Raw genomic sequence first — 15,660 nt, forward strand, 5'->3', positions numbered from 1 at the left:
GCGGCTGCTGCTGTAAAACACAAGAGATTCACCAGAATGAAACAGGCTGAGTTTGTTCTGAGCATGTGCTAAATTGTATCCCACTGCTTGGCATCACATCCCTAGGTTGTCAACTGAAGCTACTGAACATCCAGACCATACATTATGAGCTTCTATTTCCTAAATGAAACAATGCAGCTCTGCTGGACAATGCGGCTGAGGGCACATCAACACTAGAGGGGGACAAAGCATCGTGCTTGAGGAACACGTTCTACATTACCTTCTCGGGGTGATGATTAGAAACCCCCCTGTCGGCGCAATGGTTTAGGATTCCCACACTTACTGCAATATTACAGTAAAGTGAATGCAAGATAGTAATCCTGTTTGAGCAGACAACAAGCAAGCTAGCCTATTTTACTAATGTGTGCCACTACAGTTCATTAGAGCTTCAGAATTCCAAGAAATTATCTAACTAGCTGATTAATATTTACCTGGGATCTAATGCTAAAAAGAGATCTTTTCAGCTCAGTTTAAGGTGCAGTACTTCCCAAGAAACATCCAAGAGGGCAAAAGTCTTGAAAACAACATAAGCCTTTGGGCAAAAGACCATCTTTTTATTCCCCTAATTCAGGGCCTGATGCTGTTATCCAGGATGGAACTCCAACATATCACCAGAAGCTGTTAAGTAACAACATACAAAAGAGTAATATATACTTTAAGAAAAAGAGCAAAATTTGTGGTAGCCATTAGGCACATCTTGTTCCATTGGGTGGGACGAATTCAACATACAAAGGGCAAAGTGCCAACCTACCTCCTTTCCGCAGCAGATAGAAGGGCACAACATAGAGCATCACATGCTGGATGTAGTAAATTTCCATTTCAAATGGGAGCTGAGGAATAAGGAAAATATTTGTAAATATTTTTCATTATTAACACCTGAATCACAAGGAACCATTTTTAAGAAGGAAAACTGCTCCTCATGCCCCACAAGAATCCCTTCATTTAAGTTCTTCTGTCACTGTGTATATTAACAAAGTGATGACAGACATTAATGGTCAGTGCTTTGAAAACGCAGCTATCTGTACCCGTCCCATCCTCCTTGCCGCTAACACAATACAGTGCTTCTAGCAGAGAATTCGCAAAATTAGCCAGCAGCACAATAAAGGAGGAATAACATAAGATAACACAAGCTTTCTCTCTTCCTTTTCCTAGTTAGCATAAATTACCAACAACAATGCAAAAAAGCAAAGTAATCAAACACCCCCCACATGGCAGCAGCCTATTTACAAAAAAAGTTAACTGCTAGCTTGCAAGTGATAGAAGGCTATAAAGCAGGTATTTTAAAATCATTGTAATGAAAAATAAGTTATTGCTGGGAGAGCCTGTGCAAAAATTTTCAAAAGACCTGATTTAGCAAACTGCACACATGTGCAAAACTACTGCGCTTCTCTTAAAACCAATAAAATTCAAAATAGATGAATACCATTCAATCTTCAAGCTGCAGAAGAATGCATATAAACAAGTTACCTGTTAGCAGATGAGCAATACCTGATTTACCACTAACAACTTTTGAGAAATTACTGTTAGACATTTGTCTGTTTAGTCGAATTCATGTTTCCTCTCACAGGAGAGGTCAGACAGACTGTGCTAAAATAATACTGTTCTAAAATTAACCTGAACCAGAGCCCAACTAATTCTAATTCTAGCTCTGTACGAGTTAGAAAAAGTAATACACTATATCTGAAAGTTATTCCCATCTCCTGTAAGTGTTTTTGTCTATATCCATTTGTTAGAAAAAAAAAAAAGGCTCAAACTAGACCATAACACATTTAAAATTGAACAATGGCAGGAAAAATTCAAATTCAAACTTCAGAATCCAAGTTGTTGTTGCAGTTCACTTAAAAGGCTGAAAAGACATACTTTTCTAATATATTTCAGATGTGAAAATTGGACAATACCCTTGAGTCTGAAATCTCACAGGAATAATGCAAAGCCAAATCATTAGCTTTGGTTTAAACGCAGGCTCATTTTAAATGCTAAAATGCTAAAGTGACTCCGGATGCAAGTATTACTATCATGGCTTGTCTGTTCAAAAAAAAAAAAAAAAAACACCCAAAACCCCCACAAAAAAAAAAATCTGCATCAGCAGAAGTCAGAGATGGAAACAGTTCAATTTTCTTCCTAAATAAGTCAATAAAGAGCAGGTAAATACTACAGTGATGTTTTAAAGTCTACAATTTTTTTTAATCCAATTTTGAATGTAAAAGCTGTTAAACCCAACAGCTGGATTCCATTAGTCCTGGCATCCGCCAGCTGAATACTTTAAACACTATCAGTGTCCTGATTGCAAACTCCAACATGTTAGCTTACTCTCCCAAGAGCTGGCTGAAACGATCTTCCATACAAGCTGTTGGGTTAATTTGCTCCAAGTATTCTGTATCAAAACATAAAACCAACCAAGATAATAGTATGCAAAAGCAAGAACTTCACAGAGATTCTGAAGTTTCTTCAATATTAATCTTTCTTTTGTCTCCTGTATTACCTGTTGAAAGACACCTAGGGCAAAATAAGGAAATCAAACAAGAAGATTTGAAAAGAGGCTAACGCAGCTTTAGTAATGGAAAAAAATCCCTGTACCTCTCCCAGCTGGAATACGCACACTTCAGAAACAATAGCTCCTAATAGAAACAATACAACACGAGGCACTCAGTCCCTGCCAAGGAGCCTTCTCTAGGATCCTGTGGTTTCATAAGGGCTTCTGCACTCGCCGAGTTGTGAGGGTCAGTTACACAAACATCACACTCAGGACACTTCTGAGAACACAGTAACAGTTATTTTGCCGCAGTAGCGTTGACAGTAATTTTTTGTGTAAAACAAAACTACATTTTTTTGATGTGAAAGATTGATTGTTCTGAAGCCCAGCTAATTATGCAAGTGCATTTCCTGGTATGGAACTGACAACGCAGACTTCTCTGTACAGGCAGGCACTCAAGCTGTACAGCCAGGCTACAATAAAGAGAAAAGAACAAACACAAAAGATTAACTGTAAAGTGGTACAGAACAACTGACTCATCCGGCTCTAAAGGTCCGGTGTGTAAATTGTTTTATCAATAAACACTCATTCACAGATAGCAGATAGGTATCTTGAATGTGCAACAAGAATTTGCAAGTGGAGACAACACAGAAAGGATCACCCATCAATCCAGGATTTTAAAAACCTCTTCATGAAAACAAATCAGCAGTTTAGAATGTGATCAAGTTTGAGATATCCAAAAATCAAAGCAACACTTATTCACAGAACACAAAGGAGCTCAGAATACTGCCTCCTGAGTTAATTCATCATCAATTCATTTGATGGTATGCAGCTGCAAAGGCCATGAGGATCTAAATCCACACTCCAACAAACTAAAGTAGACCCTTGCCACAGGCCCCAACAGACGTGTCTTCTCCCATCAGATGCCTTTGGTGGAACACAGCAGCCACTCTCAAGAGCAACAAGGAATTCCCTAGTAACAGACCAATGTCTTGATGGTATATTTCTTTATCCACACCCGTCCCCACATTCAGAAACATTGAATGTTCATTACCAAGATGGACCACTCTGAAATCTGTATATTAATTTTCAATCTGTTTGCTGACTGTTTGCCCTAAACTCCTCTCTCCCTTGCAGGCTGCTAGCATCACTCTTCCTGCATTTCACCTTGTTTCCCTTCTCAGGGCATTAAAACTAATAAAGGTACAAGACAAAATGACAAATTATCCATTTCTTCTACTAACTCATATTCTAGGCTCTTAACAGTCTAAATGAACACAGAGTACAGGCTGCCCCGTTACTCAAAATAATAGGTTCTTTTCCTTTAAAGGTTCCTACTCGAAGAAAAATCTGTTCATTGTCCAGTCACTGGTTTTAACATTGGTATAAAATCGTGCTATGTTCAAAACACAACCTAATACTGACATACACAATTCTTCAAACAGGCATACAAAATCCAGAGTACTATGTTAGCATATTTTGAAATAAACATTCAGACTATTCAGTTTTTACATTTTCTGATGAAATTTTGGTTAGAAGATATATACGGTGTTTTGTTTTTCCAGGAAGAGTTCAGCTCAAAGTAGCCACATCTGCTGCTTGCCCCCACATCAGCCCAGTATGGTGCAGATTCAAAAGTGCCACATTCCCAGGAGACTTGCTAAGGGCTCACTGGAGACGTACCAAGAATAAATAGTGAGCAGGCAGTAAGTTTTCATCCCAGGAACAGGTAAGTTACGTTCAGTGGTCTAGCTAAACTCTTAGCAGCCACTTCTACTGCTTGTGAGACTGCAGAAAAGAGAAACTATGTGATGAAGGATTAGAACTCGTCTCTGTCTTTTATCTGAGCAAGAAAAGTCACAGCCATCAACAGCAGTCCTCTGAGCATGTAACGGATGCCCTAACTTAAACCAGCTATTGCCCTAAGGAAACAATTAGGTCTTTCCATTGACTGCACTAAGATTTAGAAAAAGCTCTTCAAAACTATAGGCTTCTGGGCTGAACTCTATTCGAAGTGCTGATATTTAGATGAGAGTTCCTCCCTGCCCTGCAAAGTGTGGCAACTAGTGTAAACCCACTTCAACTCAGCAGTTGGTTTTCAGTGGAATAGGAGGTTGCTACTTTGCTCTATTTTCTGAAAGCAGTACTCCTCCCTCTGTTAATTATTTATTCCTTGGTTTTATATTTGCAACAACAGCTCAAGCACCGTGTTGTGCAAGAACTCTCCCTCCACCATCCCCTACAAAGACTGCAGGGTATGACAGAAAAAGGGACAAAAGTCATTCAACTCTGCCCTTTTCTATAGCACACCCAGCAGGAAGGCTAGGTGTCTGCAGGAAACATCAACTGGCATTCTGTACCAGTAGCTTTCCTAGACACAGTCAGTAACCCAGATTCATAACTTATAATTAAGGACTAGTTTCCTAGACAGGGTCAGTAATCCACAAATAAACCACAAGCAGATTTTTAAATTTAACCTGAAAAGCAAACCACAGTATATGGGAAATGGGAGATAGGGGCTGTGTGTGCGCGTGTGTGTGTGTGTGTGTGTGTGTGTGTGTATATAGCTGTACAATGCAGAAATCATGGGGCAAACAGCTACTAGGCCCATGTAACAGATGTTGGTTACTTCTCAACATACTCAGGATAGCAAATAACTTACTTGGCAGAGGAGAGACAGCTGCCAGAGAAGTTTAGGAGAATGGTCTAAGGACAGACATGGAAGTCTTTAAAAAGAAAAAAAAAATCCAAAACAAAAACACAAGTGGCCTTCAGAAAACAGATTATTTCCAGTCCTGCTAGGACTCATTTCTCAAGCAGACATCCAAACTGGCAAGTAGCCAAGAAGTTGACCAGGGCTCAAGTTACTGTTACACTATTCAGCCAATTTACAGCTCAGGCACCAGTTTGTCCACCTGGCATAGATCAGATAAGGGATTCCCACATACCTGAGTGAGGCAAAAATAAAGATATGCTAATATTGGCATTAATGTCAACAGCAAAGCCACTTAAAATAAGTGAGTAACAGGGCTGTAGCTAAGTATCGGGCACCCATCCGTGTGACATCTGTGCTAAGGTCTAAACCAGTTTCCCCAGATTTTATTTGCAACAATTCCTTTTCTTATATTTTAGGGGCAGCTTGTTGCATTCAGATTTCCTGCCATACACCTGCTTGTCTGTAACTGATACAAATACATATTGACGAGTGTCATCCCCCCCACCCAAAAAACCCTAATCTCAATTTCAAGTAGGCATCTGCCATCGTCTACACAATCCAGTCAGTAGAGAGAATTATAATATAATCCCTTAAGGTAGCATTAATTGATCAGTTCTATCCAGTTTTATCTAGTTCTCATTTTCAATTAATCCTATGAGGGTGGGCATATATACACAGAGGGAGAGAATCAGAATCTGCATCTGCTACCAAAGGGAAGTGTTAGCATGCACAAGCACAGTCATGAGATTTATAAAGAGAATCTGTTTGTGCTGAAGATTAGTAGAGTTAAGACATGGTGGAACACAGGACTAGGAAAAACACCTTGCTACAGGGATGGAGGGGATCAGAAACATAACAAAACAAGAACAACAACTATATTTTTACTAGTATACAAATGCCAGAAAATCCAGCTAGGGCAAACCCCCAGGATTCCAACTCATGACATACCCAAACGCTGCTAACTTGAGAGGGAATTTTTTTCTTGGCCTGTCACTACAGAGGATGAAGCTGACCAAGAAAGTTAGGAAAATGCAGTTGTTCAATGCACTGCTGAGCTCAACGGTATGCGTTTATTTTAACTTTTATTAGTGTTTTCCTTATTTGACCAGTGCTAGATTTGATGTTTATTGTATCTCATAAAAAGGCATCCCAGTCTCCTGGTCACTCAATCTGATCGTACAAACCAGCTTACATGTAATGACTCTAGGGACACAATCAGGCATCTGTAGAACTGAGTCCAAGATAGAAGATGTCAGTTTGGTACAATCTCTCAAGGTGATGGGAAGCAACAGTCTCCTGTTTCCTTGATCTCACTGATCTCAGAACTCTCTCCCACCTACCTGCCCAGAAGCATGATCTCCCTCCCCCACTTTTAAATGAGTAGTTGGGTCAGGTGTCCAGCTTCTCATGCTCTTACTTTCTGCCAGACACTATCTATTACAACTCTTTACAGATGTAACTAGCTATACAAATTTTTTATATCAACCATGTATACAGTAAAATATATGTCTTAAAATATCACAAAACTGAAATAAAAAGTTGAGGCATAAAATGATGACCATTCCTGACTGAGTCAAAAGCTTTTCAGGAAGGCATTACAAATCAGAGCAGAGGAGCAGAGAGCATGGACAAATTTATTGCGCTTTTTTTCGAACTTCCGACTAAGTGTTAAGAGTTATTCAGTGCTTTCAGGAAAATGTCATTGCAGACAATTGCAATGACAGTTATAGAGCAGAATGCGTGTCTACCAAGAGATAATTTGGGCCAAAGCTGCAGTGCTATAAAACATCACCCATATTATCTTGTGCCAGAAGACACACAGAAAAGAGACCGGCCTAGCAAGCAGCTGTTAAGCCAAAAATATCTTAGAGCTGTATTTATTCCAAAAATATTTTCTCTTGGACATAGTCCTTTGGCTCCTCTACCTCTAGTTAAGGGCAGAATTTTATATAAGTAGTCTGTATTTTTCCTGTTCAATCACTACTGCCCAAATATAAATGAGATCTACTATAATATCAGAGAAAATACAAGCTAATGATTTATTAAAACATTTCAACATTAGTATTTTAACCTTAAAAGGTTACTCCTAAAAATCCGATAGAAATCAGAAAGCTACCTAATTTGAAATATGAAATGAGAAGTATTCGATTATCAAGAAATCATATTTGAATTTTTCATTTAATGCCCTTTCTATTCAGCAGTAACTAGTTTTAGGAAAAACAATTGCAAACTGAAAATAAGCATTTCTAGTATGAAAAAGAATATGTGTAGTTACCAGATTAGGAAGGACAACCTAAATCTTGAAGAAACTCTAGGCTTACGCTACTGAATACACTGAAATCTGAGAACGATGATCAAGCCTTCTGTGCATGTGTGTCTTATGCTGTATGGAAGATTATTTCTAACGTGCAAAAGCCTACAGATGAATGCCATTAATATCCTTTCTCTGGTAACTAAACCATGTCTCAGTGCAAAGTTTCATAGTCTTAAAGAAGGGAAGGAAGAGACCATGTTCAAATCCATAATAAAATCTTCAGTTTTCAGGTCTCCTAGCTACCAGTGTGGCCAATCAACATATCATCCATAAAATTCAATATGGAAGCAGATTTTTATACTTAATCCTACTAAGACTGTCAAGATTTGCAAATGGACAACCACTTGTAAGATCTGCAATGGCAACTTCAGACTCCAGTAATACAGATAAGTAATAATCTTGCTAATAATATAATTAATTCATATGCTATACAGATACAGATATGAACATTTTATCCAGACACCATATATATGTAAGCAGGTAAAGTTAAGAGTGAACACTATCTTAGAAGAAACATTTAAATAACTGCAACAAAAAAAATTCTTGCAAAGAAGTCAAAGGTATCTTTACTTGAAAAAAAATGAGCAAGCATGTGTACATACATACATACGTACCCATATGTGCATGCATAACAGCTCTTAAAAATAATCCTTAGAAATATTTTATCCGGCTCAGATTCAGGACAACTTTTCTTAGCATTAATTCTTGATAGGTTTGAGTATTACTAAGGACACCAACAGGCTAATTTTTCTTCCAGAAGACAGGAATTTTGTGGCAGTTTTGAAAACTTGGAGGAAGAAACCCTGCTGTGCCTAATTTGGGGGGAGAGCAGGTGACAGACACCAACAACACTGGGCATTTTCCAGGCCTGAGGAATCTCCCATACTCACGTGTACCCATTTCTAGTTGTTTTAGTCTCCCACTACAGCATTTTAACCATGGGCCACATGCTTTCCTTGAAGCTGCTTTCAAAGCCATCATGTTCACTGTCAGTTTAAAGATCAAGGTGGAACCGACAAAGAACTTTGTTCCACACTTCCACTCTCCACGTTATTAACTCTCCACATTGATTTATAAGCACAATCACAAAAAATTCCAAGACTAGTATTTTGGATCCATTCTAGTGACCTGTACCAGGAATTTACAGGCTGGTAAAGTGGACTGTGAATTTTCCTAAAACCAAATATATTTACTTAGCATTCACTTTGATCGTAGGAGGGCTGTTACGTGACTTCACTCAGGAAAAAAGCTTATTGATTGAGGTAAATAACTTGAAGCAAAAAATCTAATTCAAACTATAATCTGTAGGACTAATAGCTCCCACCAGGCTGAAATAAAAGACCATATCTATAGCATATTCAAAGGCTTAAATGATGCTGACAGGCATACATCTACTAACAATCTAGCCTGCTTCAGTACCAATAATATCAAAACTTTGGCAGCAGAGATTTCAGCACCAACTATACAACTCGAACCCTGAATATGCCCTTGTATTAGCAGCCTACACAAACTGCATTGCCACATCTTCACTGGTCTTGCTTGCCAAAGTTTCCTAGATTAAACCTACCCTGGTTACGATACGATGCCACGGCTACATTCCTGAATGCACTGCTGCCACCCTACAAAAGAGCTTAGACTTTTGAATTAACCTAATCATGTGAAAGATATAAACTACTTTTTTTCATTAACTTTTTTTCCCCCATAATCAATTTACCCTGTAAAACACAAGGACAAAAGGTAGGGCAGTGTAGCAACCGACCTCCAAAAGAAGTCACGCTTGACAGCTCCATCTCACAACTTAGCCATTCTACAGTCTAACCTTCTTTTTACACTTAAGTTTTATTTATAGTTTTACATGCACCTGCTTGAAAAGAAACTAGTTCTTCAGTTTCAGGCATTCAATACCGTTGTCTCAAACACCGTCAAAATACTTACAAAGAAAAAATTGCATTTCAGAAAGCAGTTTGTTTGCTCCAGCAATGCAGAAGAAACACCTTTTAGAGAGCTTTACAAAAAGGACTGGGATGAAGAAAGGCAGCTACTTGCAAGTGTTAGTAATCTGACTACCATATTCAAAGTGGCAAGTTCTTCATAGTAAAAGAAGCAACTCAGTGATAATCTAGTACTTCAGAAAGATCTTAGCAAAAGAGCTAACTTACCTGCTTTGAGTGAAACACTCTCATCCCATCGTTTTCTCAGTGTCTTAGATATCTCTTCAATACACAAATCCAGCAGGTATTTATAGATCACTCAGATTCATTATGCAAACAGTATGTATCCTGCTGAATTTAATTAAGAGGGAGGAAATATTTGCAGAAACAAAGATATGGGAATAAAGAAGTTTTCCATGGCCAGTGAATTTACATGCAGCAAGAAATTTTAACTGTCAGAACTTGCTTAGTATTTTAGAAGTATACCTCCTAAACCAAATCTGTGTCATTTAGCCACCTCTAAAGACAGCTCAAGCAAGGGTCAAGCACGTTTCTAGAGAAAGCATTGTAGAAACACACACAAGAGAAGGAAAGGTATAGTACACTCACCAGACGCGTGTTAACAACAGGAAACAGCAATGCCAAGAGGGCCCCATTTAACATATGCATCTGTAACCTTAGAAGAGAGATGAGACATTATTTTCACAGATTGGAAATGAAATGCAAACTTTTTTATGTAGTATGTCATATGTATATGTTATGTATAGTTATGTAGTATTTTATGTAGTATGTCTTTCATAAACGGTAGCAAGAGATCTGAGAAAATTCTGCTGGCTTGAATTTGAATAAAGCCACTGTTAACTGCAATAACCAGGATAAAAACTCTCTTTAAATAAACATTTAAATAATTTCCTGAAGTAGGACTGCTTTCTAGAATGAACTTTGGATTCCTAGAAGGTTTGGACTGCCTGTTCATATTAATCCTGTTCATGGTCCAGGCTGCTAAATGGTTGAAATTGTGCTGTTCATTTTGCTTTCAGAGCTTAAAATAGATATTTGACGAAGTTTTTACTTCCATCCAACTCCACAAACGTACGTGACATCAAACTAAAGCTTCAGGAATTTGGAAGAAGTCTGATTTTTGAGTCACTTAAATAAAAGAAGAATTATATTTGTCAAGATGCAACAGTGAATCCCAAGAGAAGAACAGGGAAAGAAAGTAGTATTTAACTTACAGTGCTGTATTTCGTACAGCTTTCAGTCCTCTCTCCCTGAACCACTGTTGCATCAGGTGCACACAGAAGTAAGGTCAGAACTGTTTAAGTTTACTTTATATAAGAGATAAAGTAAGGCATAAAATTCATTATACAACCACTGCCTGTCATAAACTCTATTAAAAATTACAAAGTTTGTAAGTAACTTGGGGGGGGGGGGAAGAAAAAAGGTATTACAATTTCAAAACAGTTCTTCAAATGTCATTTACACATCAGGACCTCAGAAAACAGAAAGGCTCATTCTGAAGAAGAACAAATACTGCAGCCTCTGCCCTGCAACCAGGCCTTTGCAAATGCATAGTAACTCCAGGATTTCCTAGACACCAGACTTACTTTGCACGCTCTCTGAGATGAAGAGGCACTAGTACTGTATCTCTGTATTCAGCCTACTCCCTGCCCAAATAAGGAGCAGCAGGGAAACGTTGCAGCCAGACAGTAGCACCTCCAAAACAATTCATGAGGCATGCCCCCAGCATCATATTTTCCAGGCACTGCCTAGACCAAGACAAGAAAGAGACGAGTGAACTGTCATGGTGGCAACTACAGCCATTCCTGATTATCATTCTGTCTGGGAAGTCCCATGACCCTCCCCACAACATGACTAGTGGTACCCCTATCACACAATGCACGTGAGAGAGGGCCTTTGAGAACAAGAACTCTAAGACCCTATAGGCACAAACCTATTAAAAGTATGGGCTGTTTACTGGACTCTACTGCACTAGTCCATTAGACCACTTCCTAAAATTAGTAACGATAAGCAATATTATAGAAAAGATTGCACACATTTGAGAAATAGCCAAATCAGTAAGAATTTGCTTTAACTATTTAACTTATCTCCACATTTTAAAAAATAGACCCATACTGTACATATGGCCTTCCATGAAGATCAGCTACTAGTTTTCAGTGAAGATAATCAGAAAGTACAAGGCACATGACATAAATTAAACAAGCCCATAGGTTAATCTGCAGAAGGACACCTGTGCTCTCATCAACTAATGGATGTTGTTAGTGAGACCAAAGCCACCACCAGTACAAAAGAAACAAGGGTAAGTGGACTCAGCACCCACAATTGAAGCCATGATCCTTTTCAAGGTCTCATCTTTCAGTCCAACCAGTATGTCTTTCTAACTAAGGGCTGGATGCATATCTTAATATTTTATGACTTAAGCCATGATCAACTTCTAAAGCACATCATGCAAGTAGACAGAAATGTAGCAAGGACAAGGCATTACCTGAGAAGAATCATTGCAACCCGGCACGGAGGACAGGCAAGAAAAAAAATCTGAAACATTAGGAAAAAAAAAAAAAAGAAAGAAATTAATGATACAATCTTATTTAAACTCTATTTTGTACATCTTTCTTCCCCAGTTTTGTATGTCACAGATCATTTCTAACTAGAAGGACTGTTTTACAGCAGAGCTGCAAAAGACTAAAAATCATGAACAAATTAAAAGGTCTAACATTACCTACATATACAAGGATTTAAGCAGTATGAGCAGCATCTAGGATTCAGCTTCTGCCAGTTCCTAAGAAGCAAGTCAAACTCTAGTCCATTTGAAATTCTGTCATTATTAAATATATATATATATATATATTTAGATATAGATATATCTAACTCTCTCTCAGGGCTTTTTGTAAAGCAGATTACTGTATTACCAATCACTTAGATCTTCAAGAGCTGGGTCCTGCACTGCTGAGGCAAAGGAGAGCTTTGTCATCATAAATGCTTGGTATTCAGCACAGCAGGGACCTTATCATGACCGGAGGATATCTCAGTATCCGTTCTATGGATAACCTTAGTAGTCATCTTTAAATACGCCTGTTGCCTTATTTCCATAGAGTATTTTTGAAGTACTGTTTAAATTTCACCAGTAATTAACTAGCTATTTCCTAAGATGAAAAGTAACATAATGCAGTGTGAGCAGCATATATCTGTTTCTTTTTATAGGCCAGACTCCTGTCATAAATACAACCTGGTTTAAATCTTTATGTAATAAAATATTGTTGATTAGCAACAGTCTCCCATCCAACTTTCAAGGATAACCGTCATCCTTTGATACTGTTGTCCAAACCTCTCACAGCAACTTAAAACACTTCATATCAGTAAGTTTTACTCAGAATACAAAGAAAAAAAATGTGCAAGTGTTCAGTGCTAAATCCTCCCCCCCTCCCCCCACCATTTTTCTTTAATATTGCCCACTACTGGGAGGAAAGGGTGGGGGGGAAAATCCTACCTAGTTTAGTCTGCTCTGTGAGAGAAAGTATTTCAGTGAAAAATGGATCATGCTTTTTTCTTTGTTTCTAAAAGAAGTGCACAATAGATTATTTCATTGTCAGGCTACTAGTCAAATCATTAAATCCCTTCAAGTGAGAATATCTGAAGAACATATCTGCTTTGGGGACAAGTTGGATAAATTCAACAAACATATTTCTTTGAAGTGCTACAGGGCCTACCTGGCCAGGTAACTGATAGATGTTCAAATTAATTACTATCAGGTCATGTACTTGCTACAGCAACAATAGAAAGGTTGAAGCCTGGATCATTCTATTCAGCCCTTGTGTCTAAAAGGGCCTGTTATTACCATATGAATAAATGTGCACATTTCAAATATTTTATTTCCAGTGCAGGTTCCTAATATACAGCCATTTATTTCTCTAATCAACTTGTATGTTTTAATTCAAGTCCATCAGTCTCAATAACAGTTTAGAATGTACACACACTCACAGGAAAAAAAAAATCTTTTTCCTTAGTCGTACAGAACTCTACAGTCTTCTATTCAAAAAGCAAGGCATTTCAACTCATCAAGGAAGGTTAAAGAGTAAGCGAACACAATGGATGCATGATGACAATCTGCTAGTTGAGGCTTTCTTTGCAAAGGCAAAAAAAAAAAAAGTATATACCACAAAATCTTATGTGAGGTCTATATATCACCTTACACATTAAGGCCCATATGGCTTCTGGGAAAAGTGTCCAGCACTTACTAATTACATTTCATTATTCCATCGTTTGATATTTTTGCAACAGACTGTCTACTAACTAGACTAAAGTTCCTTCAGCTGTGGAGTATATCCCTTCTGTGGTGGACCATAAAATTTTCCCTTCTGTGGGGACCATAAAAGTTTTCTACAGGTCTTTTATAATACCTAGTTTTTCCCATGCTCTTTGTATATATTAGTCAAACTTTTTAAACATTCCATGAGATAAGGCACTTAGAGTCCTACTAGTTTATTTGAAGCTTTAAATTCAGGTATCTTATGATTTCCTTACATTCATAAGTATGACAGAAGAGAGGTGTTACATTAGAAGCACTGTTCATACTTAAATGAAGAAAATTCTACTCCTCCAGTACATATTTTATTTTTTCTTTTTATCTCCTACATCTTAAAAAATATATATATTTTTTTCTCTGTGTACACAAAATAATCAAAACAGAAATGTGTCTTAATCACACCAGTCATTTATTTTTCTGACTGCAGAGCACTCCAATTACTGAACAGCAGAGGAAAAACTAGAGTACAACTCTATGTACCAGCTGAATCTTAGTGTACCAGCTGAATCTCACCATTGTGGTGAAACAATAGCAAGTATTTAAAAAGTATGGTCGTAATAGTTACAAAGATTGAGACGAACACATCAGCCTAATCAAAAATACTTTACTGCCTCAGAGACAGGCAAAAAAGAGAAAAGGATTCACAGCTGCTCATTTTCAGGTCAGCTCTACAGCAACACACACAGTTTCAGGATTTGTGATGGCAAAAGAAATATTTACTATTTTGAGCATGCAAGTCCCTCTGTTATGAGGGATCTTTCAGAAAAATGTGCTTGACTTCCATTTTTGGAAAGGATAGCAGGGAATTTAACTAGAATGTTTATGTTAAAACTTAAAGACAGTGGAATAGATCTTCAAATGTTTCAGCTTTAGCAATTTAATATCAAGCACTCTCTCTCTAAATACCTACTTTCCATGATAAATAAACCTCACCACCTCTTAAAAGGAACGCTTTACAGACCCCTTGTATCAGATTTACAAAAGATTATTTCACAGAGTACATTTAAACATTAGAGAGCATTATCATTCAGCTCACATAGTAATTAGCAGCCTGAAAATATCTCGTTCACAGCAGACACTCATAAGCTCTAACATATTGAGTGTTCACATACTCATCCCGTAATAATATTACGTTTCACTTTCATACTGGAAACACCATCCTTAGCCTTTAGGTAGAAAACAGCCAAGTCTTATAAACTGAACAATATCATATTAAGTTAGTGACATGGCTGTGAAGAGTACCCAGCTTCTGTTTTCCTGGTGAAACTCTGAAGGTTTTACTTGCTCAGACTAGCAGAGACAATAGCCCCCATCCTAGCTGATACGTTGCAGACACAAGACAACACCTATTTTAAAGTACACTGAAGGAGGCTCTTCCACACACGTTTTTATCTGATCATCACTGCATACATTCAAGGCAGAATAGCTAAACTTTCAATTTAGAAAAAAGCTAAAGAAACAACCTCAATATCCCTCCTCATTTTGCCAGATATGTTACCCATTACATTTTCGCATGTTACAAAGGAAAAGAAGGACAAAAGAATTAACTGGAAGCCCAAAATGTACAAAGTAACATTTTAGAGAGGAAAAATAAGCTATAAAACATCCATTGTTTGACATGCTGAATTCTGGGCACAGTTCTAGTCATTCCCTTCCCTCTCACTTCTATACACACGCCACTGAAAATACAGCAGATTTGGGAAAGGGTTACAGAAGTCAACAAGAACGATCAAAATATATTGAATAGCTTCTATACATGGATCAACTTAACACATCAAGAATCTTCAACCTGAAAAAGATTTTGGGTGATGGGAGTGAGAGAAAGAGAAGATACAAAATCATGTGTGGTCTTAGGACTTGTTA

At 37.8% G+C, this 15,660-nt stretch overlaps 1 long non-coding RNA gene across 1 annotated transcript; it reads right to left on the reverse strand.

Moving 5' to 3' along the window:
* Positions 1–9,694: 9,694 nt before the first annotated feature.
* On the reverse strand, positions 9,695–12,192 carry LOC136994196 (uncharacterized). The gene is made up of 3 exons (XR_010886319.1): positions 11,980–12,192; positions 11,081–11,242; positions 9,695–10,149 (listed from the first exon to the last, which is right to left on the reverse strand). It is a non-coding gene; the product is annotated as an uncharacterized lncRNA (long non-coding RNA).
* Between the last annotated feature and the right edge of the window lie 3,468 nt (positions 12,193–15,660).

Source organism: Apteryx mantelli, chromosome 25, assembly GCF_036417845.1.
Source record: "Apteryx mantelli isolate bAptMan1 chromosome 25, bAptMan1.hap1, whole genome shotgun sequence".
NCBI lineage: Eukaryota > Metazoa > Chordata > Aves > Apterygiformes > Apterygidae > Apteryx > Apteryx mantelli.